This window comes from Adiantum capillus-veneris, chromosome 27, assembly GCF_014529385.1.
Source record: "Adiantum capillus-veneris isolate H3 chromosome 27, ASM1452938v2, whole genome shotgun sequence".
Lineage (NCBI taxonomy): Eukaryota > Viridiplantae > Streptophyta > Polypodiopsida > Polypodiales > Pteridaceae > Adiantum > Adiantum capillus-veneris.
Window position 1 is genome coordinate 90,498,943 of NC_140957.1, and position 8,822 is coordinate 90,507,764.

Sequence of the window (8,822 nt, forward strand, 5' to 3'; positions counted from 1 at the left end):
CACGAGTTTGCAAAATTCCAAGTTTTCTGGCTGTGCATGTCCAGTGAATAATATAATATGTACATTTCAGTTGAAAGAGAGTTCTAGTGGTTGCATGATGCATTCCTAGAGATGCTACTTCCTTGGAAGGCATGCTATTTTTGCAGATCCCCAACCCCGCATGCCCATTGAATAGGTGGGGTTTTGGTGCTTCATTTAAAGCTGACACCATTATGGGTTCCTATGGGATGCCAGTTGCCAGCGACAGTTGTGCTGAAGTGAATGCTTTTGAGTCCAAGATCAATGGGGTCGATGTGCTTGGCTCCGGTTTTACTTACTTTTGTGACTGTTTCACTGGATAGCAGGGCTTTAAATTCAGAAAAACAATTCTCATAATTAACAAGAAGAATACTGTGGGAGAAAGTGGAGACCACGCAGCAGCTTCTTGTCAAAACCATGGAGAGTCCACATCCTTCACTCAATGCTGAAGCAGCTTATAACTCTGCTCATGGGCCAACAGCCGTTGCCCCTCCTGGGGTAGCCCTCCCTAGGTGGTGAACAGCTGTCTCATAACTGGTACGGACAAGGGCAATTTGACTGGTTAATTATATCAAAGCATTGTGATGGTCCCCATGGAGGATCTCCCTATTTGATATCTGGCCAGTGCTCTGAAAGTAAAGAAATTCAACCAAGCATTGGTAAAAGGCGGTAGGAACTACACTACATGCTCGGATGTAGTTTTGTGCCCCATCTTCCTTTGCAAATACTTGTAGAGAAAAGAAGGGGAGAGATATAAGAGTGTTGAATCTCTTGCCAAATTATTAATGCGAGTGCACCTTGACAATATGCAGGGTTGCCACTATGTGCAATGCTAACATGATATGTTTACTAACTAGCCTCTTGATTCAATGGATGATTGGAGCCCTGATTGCTAAGTCCCCTTTTCATGCTGGCCCGTTAGATGTTAGACAAGTCAGCACCTGTAATGTGCATGGCAATGATTGCCAATGATTGTATGACATCTCAACATGCAGAAATTATTGTATGTACTTGCGTTGCACGATTGCACTTGCTTCGTGATCAGAGACCAGTGCTTGGCCCCTAGACCTTGATGGCAGGTAAAGGTAATTCAGTAGTCTCCTTGTTGGTTGCCATGCAGTCACAGTTTTTTCTGAATGACCGTCAAGGTCTCCCTACCGGTCGCCATGTGGTCGCAGTTTCTACTGGTAACGTGATCTTGACTACCCCATCATTGGGCAATGTGCACCCTAGAGTATCCAAAACATCCTTTGTAGGTTGTTAGATACTCTATCGTTACCTACCTAATTAATTGTGTCATCGATATCGTAGAAATAGTATCAATATCGTAGAATACGCGATCACTAGTATGCTTGATGACATTAAATCGATAACATTTTCAAGAGTCTTAGTATCTAATTAGCATCTAGCTATTGCTCATTGTATTGTGAATGATAGGTGCAATTACATTGATCAAATCTAATGATTGAACCAAAGTAAATAATGGATTTAAAGAAAAATAACATTGTGCATACCAAATGGCATCAAGAATCGAGGTATTGAACTATGCTCTTTTTGAGCACAAATCATTTGTTGTACTTGTTTTATCTCGTTTTTGAGACCATTGTCTTACGAAAATTGTATGTGTAAGCCTTGTTCCTAGGATTCACACGAAAAGGTACTTTGCACGGGCTTTACTAACGATCAAACTTTTTCTTTGCATCTATAGGGCTCAAATGAGATGATGTGCTATACTAGTGCATACATCCAAGTCACCTTCTTTCCAATTTTGTAAAAGAGTTCATAATTGTGGGGGTGGGGTTGGTTCCAATACTATTTGACACCCCACTTGTCAAATGAGACAATGGTCCCAAAGAGGTGTCGCGGGTGGGATTGGATGTGCACTGTCTGGATCGGGATCAAAGCGCAAGTGAATGACAAGGGATTCCATTTGAAAACAAACTGTAGGGATCTGTGGATCTTAGAGTGAACTTTCAAGTGAACATGTTATGAGCCTATCTCTTCTCATGTGGAAATCAAGTGAACCTAGGGATCTCCATGTAAATTGCATGTAATCCAAATGCGATCACAAAGTGAACTCCACCTATTTTTGGCCTCTAAAGGCCTTAGTATCCATATGGATGAAAGTCGTTCAATTCTTGCTGTTGGACATGTGTCCTCAAAAGAGCCTTAAAAAGTCTCGAAGAGACTTGAAAAGAAAGAAACCATGTCTTTCCAAACGATCTTTCCCAAATATTGCACTCATGCATTCAATTTTTCAAAATTTTTTGGAAGGGAATGCAACAAATGATTTGAAGTTTGAATATTTGTTAAAAAATTTTTGATTTTTTAACATACCATTAAACATTTTAAAATTAACTAAATTCTTCACAAGGATGGTACATTACATATAGACAAGGCCACCCTTTATATAGAATACAAGTCTTCTGATTGTTGGAATTAGGGTTGTAGAGAAACGAACACAGCTTGGAGAAGACGAAGGAAGCTCAAGGCACACAATAGAGAGTGTGTTACTTAGTGTGCAATGGAAAGATAGATAGCCCTAGAGTGATGGGTGTATATACAATGCACGGGGGAAGAAACCTCCTAAAGAGGGAAAAAATGCCCCGGCGGTCCTAAAGCGTTCACACACATCACTACCACATGTATATGGTAACAAATCCCCCATGGAGTGATGCGGTGAACAAGAGCTAGCACATGAGTAAAGGGAAGTGCCATGCCCTGAGGACATGATCAGTCCACAAAGGGGAGTAAGCCCAAATCTTTGCGGAAAGCTTCAAGCTTCTCACGAGACAATGCCTTTGTGAAAAGATCTGCAAGGTTGTCCTGTGTTGGCACATAAGCTAAGCTGATCTCTCCTACTGAGAGCCTCTCCCTGACATAGTGGTAATGCACCTCAATGTGCTTTGTGCGAGCATGAAAAACTGGGTTCCTCACAACTGCCAATGCGCTCTGACTCTTATTGTAGATAGTGTTGGCAGTGTCCTGTCCAACACCCAAATCAGCCATAAGGTGTCTGAGCCATACACACTCAACCGTAGCTGTGAAGACTGCCCTGTACTCAGCCTCGCCACTCGAAGTGGCCACAGTAGGTTGCTTCTTGCTCAACCATGATATACATGAGCTGCTAAGCATGAAACAAAAACCACTTGTGGACACTCGCGTGTCAAAACAACCAGCCCAATTAAGCATGCAAGTGTGGCGGCAATGATCCCATTGAGAGGTGTCATCTCTGCTAGATTCTTCACAAGAACCCATAAGTAATCTGGGATTCTTTATGGCTTTACGCCCTGTAAGACAGAGCGATGAAGACGGAAGGCGCCCGATGCGCGATGTATGAAGGGTGGGAGTGGCTAATAAGTTCGGGGTCGGGACACGAAGATTCTTTCACAAAAGTCTGTGTGTGCTGCAAAAAGGATCGGATCCTCCGTAGAAGAAGATTCTTTTTGTGCTCTGATACCACTGTAACAAACTTGGACACCCCAAGTCAAGATTCTACCGCGACACAGCAAAGATTCACTTCAAACTTATTCACAATTCACAATAATGTCGACACGGCCCGGCATAGTTCCGTGCCAAGAGGTATTGGCCCCAAAGATTGGCGCCCCTTTCGGAATTTATTTTTATACTAGTCTTTGCGCAAAGTACAATGAGCCCACGGATGCTCACTCTCAGACTCTGCACCCAGATGCCCTGAGAAGTGAGTCCCAAAGGCCACTTATAAAGAATTTACAAGGGGTGCTAAAAGTAGAGCCCCAAAAGCTTCTCAAACTCAAAAGCAATAATCTCCAAAATCTTGGCTCAAAATCTGCCCATTAAAAACAGCCAGCATAATTTCCGCAAAGCTCACAAAGCATACGGACTGCCACATCATCAGCGTAATTTTCGGAAAACTGTACGGACTGCTAGCACAAATTCCAGCGGGATTTCCGAGCTTGTTGCCACGTCAGCATTCAGCCCGTCGGTGCATTTCAAGGGCCCCTCGTCCTCTGGCCATAAGAAGGGTGCCACATCACCAGTTTGTGACATGTAGCAATGGCAAAAAGTAAAGGGCTGAGAGGACAACCCGCCCTCATGGAACAAGTCAATGATATGTTGTCAATAACGCCACCATTCATCATGACATGAGAGATGGAACCTACACTCATGGTGTGTATACGATCACCATCATCATGTAGACTCAACTTACAATCTGTTTCCATGGGAGTGGCAATAGGTTTGCAATCATCAAGTCCAAACTTACATAGCAACGTTTCTATGTAACTTTTCTGACACAAGGCAATACCACATCACACTGCTTAAACTGTATACCCAAGTAATGATGCAACAACCCCAAATCTTTCATCTTGAAAGTAGCATTCAAATCAGCCTATATGTCTCTCATTTGGTCCAGTGATCAGCAAATCATCTACATAAAGAACCACAATGAGAAGTACATCACCCTCACACTTTACATACAATATGCTTTCTGTTGGAGTGTTACGAAAGCCTTGTTTGACCAAATGAGTGTTAGCTTTCTCATACCAAGCACGAGGAGATTTCTTCAACCCATACAAAGCCTTGTTACATTTGCACACTTTGTCCTCTTGTCCTTTCTTGACAAAACCGAGAGGCTGCGTTACATAAACTTCCTCAAATATGTCACCATTCAAGAAAGCAGTAACAATGTCTGATTGATGTACATCCCAACCAAAATGAGCTGCCAATGCATATAGAAAACGCACAGTAGTCATACGACAAGTGGGAGCAAAAGTCTCTTCATAATCTATGCCTTTTTGATGTGCATAACCCTTTGCAACAAGTCGAGCCTAATGGCGATCGATCTCACCATCCGGCTTGCGTTTCAACTTGTAAACCCATTTCGTACCAATGGCCTTTTTGCTAGGAGGCAAATCACATAAAGTCCATGTGTCATTTTCTATAAGTGCATCATATTCTGATCGCATGGCAGCCATCCAATTGTCTGAATATTGTGCTTCATCAAAAGACAAAGGCTCCTCAACATCATGTAAGCTAGACACAGCCAAAGCATAACAATCTGATGCATAAGATGCATGGCGAGAGCCTGAATGAGTACGATTAGACAAAGGTGGATCCAATTACTGTCACGCAATGTATGCACCAACCGTTTTGGCATACCTCTAGCTTGCTCATGTTCAACCCTTTCCTCATCAAGTACATCCTGTACATCTGCATCAGTAATAGGCTGATCTGTAACATTTTCAAAAACCCCCATAGGCTGTACATTTGCCTCATTAGAATTTACATTCGAACTTCCACCACTGAAAAGAGGCAACAAAGTGTCATAAATGTCATGGAGCTTACATTACTGTCTCTAGTACATGACAGCAAGGCCTGAACAGAATCTTCCACAAACACTACATCCCGTGAAACCAGAATACACTTTGTTTGCGGATGATACAACCTGTAACCTTTGCTTTCAGCACTATAACCAACAAAAATACATTTGACAGCCTTATCATCCAATTTTCTGCGCTATGTTTGTGGCACCAAAGCATATGCCAAACAGCCAAAAACATGCATGTGCTCAATAGAAGGCTTTCTATCATGCCATGCTTCATATGGAGTAATAGACTGCAAAGCTTTCGTAAGACACCTGTTTAGTACATAAGTGGCACGCATGATGGCCTCAAGCCAAAAAGAATGCGGCAAAGCTAAACTTTTGACCATACATCGTGCCATTTCCGTAAGTGACCTATTTTTTCTCTCAGCAATACCATTTTGCTGAGGTGTATAAGGCACTGTACATTGGTGTTTTATCCCACGACTAGCCAGAAATGCATTGAATTCATGAGACATATACTCCCCTCCCCCCCCCATCAAAATGGAGAGTGCCCATAGTACATTTTGAGACATTTTCAGCCATAGCCAGAAATTGTTTGAAGCACATAAAAACTTCGGACTTTGCTTTAAGCGGAAATACACATGCATGCCTGGATTAATCATCAATGGAAGTCATGAAGTACGGGTAATTGCCCAAGGACGGAGTTTGCATGGGCCCACAAACATCACTATGCACAAGCTGGAACTTGCATGTGGCCCGAACTGAATCATCCTTTGGAAACTTAGAACGCTGCATCTTACCCAAAATACAACCTTCACAAACATGTTTGACATGTGCTTCAAGAGGCAGCAAAGAAGCAACCATATCAGATTTCTGCAAACGCAGCAAAATGGCAAAATTCATATGACCAAAACGTGCATGCCAAAGTTTTGCATTTGAAATAGCCATTGAATCTGCAACTGCATTTGCAAAATTTTGTCCACACTTGTCATACAAAGTGAGCTTATACAGCCTACGGCACAAAAGCCTAGATGCAACGATTTCATCACCAAAACTAAGATCATGAACTGTACATCTGTCATCCACAAATTTGACTACAAGTCCAAGTCTAGCAAGTGTAGATACAGACAAAAGATTCTTCTTGATCCTAGGTACATAAAGTGCATCAACAAGTGTGAAAGAACTGTCATTAGCAGCAGTAAGCACAGTCTTTCCAACTCCTTGAACTGATTAAGAGGCATTGTTAGCACAAGTGACAGAATTGTGAAAGAACTGTCATTAGCAGCAGTAAGCACAGTCTTTCCAACTCCCTGAATTGGATAAGAGGCATTGTTAGCACAAGTGACAGAATTCCCATGGGGGACAGACTCGAGAGAGGTGAACAATTCACGATGTGAGGTAATGTGCTTTGTAGCACCACTGTCGAAATACCACACATGTGAATCTGCAACAACTGACATGCATGCATCATGGAGAGTAGAATTGTAAGTGCACTCTGCACTAAAAGCCCATTTTGCATCAACATCAGCATCGTAGTCTCCTTTCCCACAAGACTCAACAATGGCTGCATTTGTAGTGAAACCAGCATTTGCAGTGGAACCACCCTCTTTCTTCTTAGCCTGTTTGGCCCCTTCAACTTAGGACACTGCTTGATCAAGTGATCATTAGCTTTACAATAATGGCCACACATCTTCTTTTTTCCCTTATCACCGCCAGACGAAGTGCTGCCAGCAGAAGCATTAGGAACAGAAGTTTTGCCACTCGCAGCAAAACCATAAGAAGTGGTTGCATTGCTGTTACTACCCTTTCTTTGAGAAGCAATAAAAACCTGTTCAATTGCATGCTGCCTAGTCCTGTTTTTTCTGGAAAGTGACTCTTGCAATAGCAATGTGCATAATGCATCAAACTTGATAGCTTTAGGATTTCCTTGGGTCATAAGTCTCCAAGTACTAGCAAAAGTCTGGTAAGAATCTGGTAAGGCATCAAGAACAGTTTGCATAAGGGAACTGTCTGAAATGACTTCACCTGTAGAAATAAGTTGCTCATTGATATCCTTGACACTAGCAAGGAAAGTGTCCATATCATCTTCCTCATGCATAATCTTCGATTCCAGCTCTTTACGCAGCAAAGCAATTTTAGCCTCATTGCGGCTTGCATAAAGACCTACTAGAATATCCCAAGCATGTTTTGCAGATTTCGCTGAACGAATATGAGAAACAATGGTGCGCTTCACAGACAACGCAATCAACACATGAGCCTGCGCATCCTTTACATCCCAACGAGCTTGTTCTGCCGTAGGCAAAACAACTCTAATAGCACAATCCTTGCAGCAAGACTTGCAACATCCTCAACATCGCCTACATCCTCAGAACCAGGATGTACATCAATGCCCTGCACAATATTCCAGACGCCCTTTGACACAAGAACATGTTGCATCATGTAAGCCCACATAGGGTAATCGTCCCCATCCAACCTGTCCTCAACAACAAACATCTTGAACACATCTGTGTTATTGTCAGCCATGGTAAATGCTGCACCTGATGTGAAAACTGCCCGAAAAGAGGAGAAACATAGCGGGAACAACACATGCTATATAGCACAACCGTAGAAGACTGTAAGGCACCTGTTATGCAAAAAACGGCACTGACAAAAACTCTGCACAAAATGACGAAATAACATGTGCAGTACTGCTTGTAGTGGAAACGGAGGCCAAAATGAGCCCGAATCAGAAATCTGAGCAGATTGAGCTCTATGAGCACACCCGAAATTTTTGTCGACCTGCGAACGCTTGCCAAAGCTCACTGAAATCGAGAAAGTGAGCAGGCGTGTGCTTGAGCTGTTGGCGACTAAGCCCAGGAGGACGCAACTTGCTCTGATACCAATTGTTGGAATTATGGTTGCAGAGAAACGCACATAGCTTGGAGAAGACGAAGGAAACTCAAGGCACACAATAGAGAGTGTGTTACTTAGTGTGCAATGGAAAGATAGATAGCCCTAGAGTGATGGGCGTATATACAATGCACGGGGAAAAAAATGCCCCGGCGGTCCTAAAGTGTTCACACACATCACTACCACATGTATATGGTAACATTGATTTCCCAATTGCAAGAAGCTTTTCGTTTTCCACACCCTTCACTTTTGAATTTTAGATGGAGTGTTTATTTTTTTCAAATTGTGGAGACCTATATTCACTTTCAGATTAAAACATTTGGTGAAGGGTTTTGATTTCTAATTGTATCCAATAAGAACCAAAAAATACAACATTTATTTTAGCCAAAGTAAACAGATTGAGGCAAGTTAAGGCAATGTCTCTTGTACATGCCAAAAATAGCTTAATGTAAAATTTTCATCTCATATTGTAAATGTTTTTTTTTTGTCAAACTTACAATTGTGAGTATATGATTTTTTGGATGGTTCGAACGATGGACGCTAGTAGTCTTATATTGGAAATATGAAACTCTTTTGAAAGTAGATTTTTAAATCTCTCTCTCTCTCTATA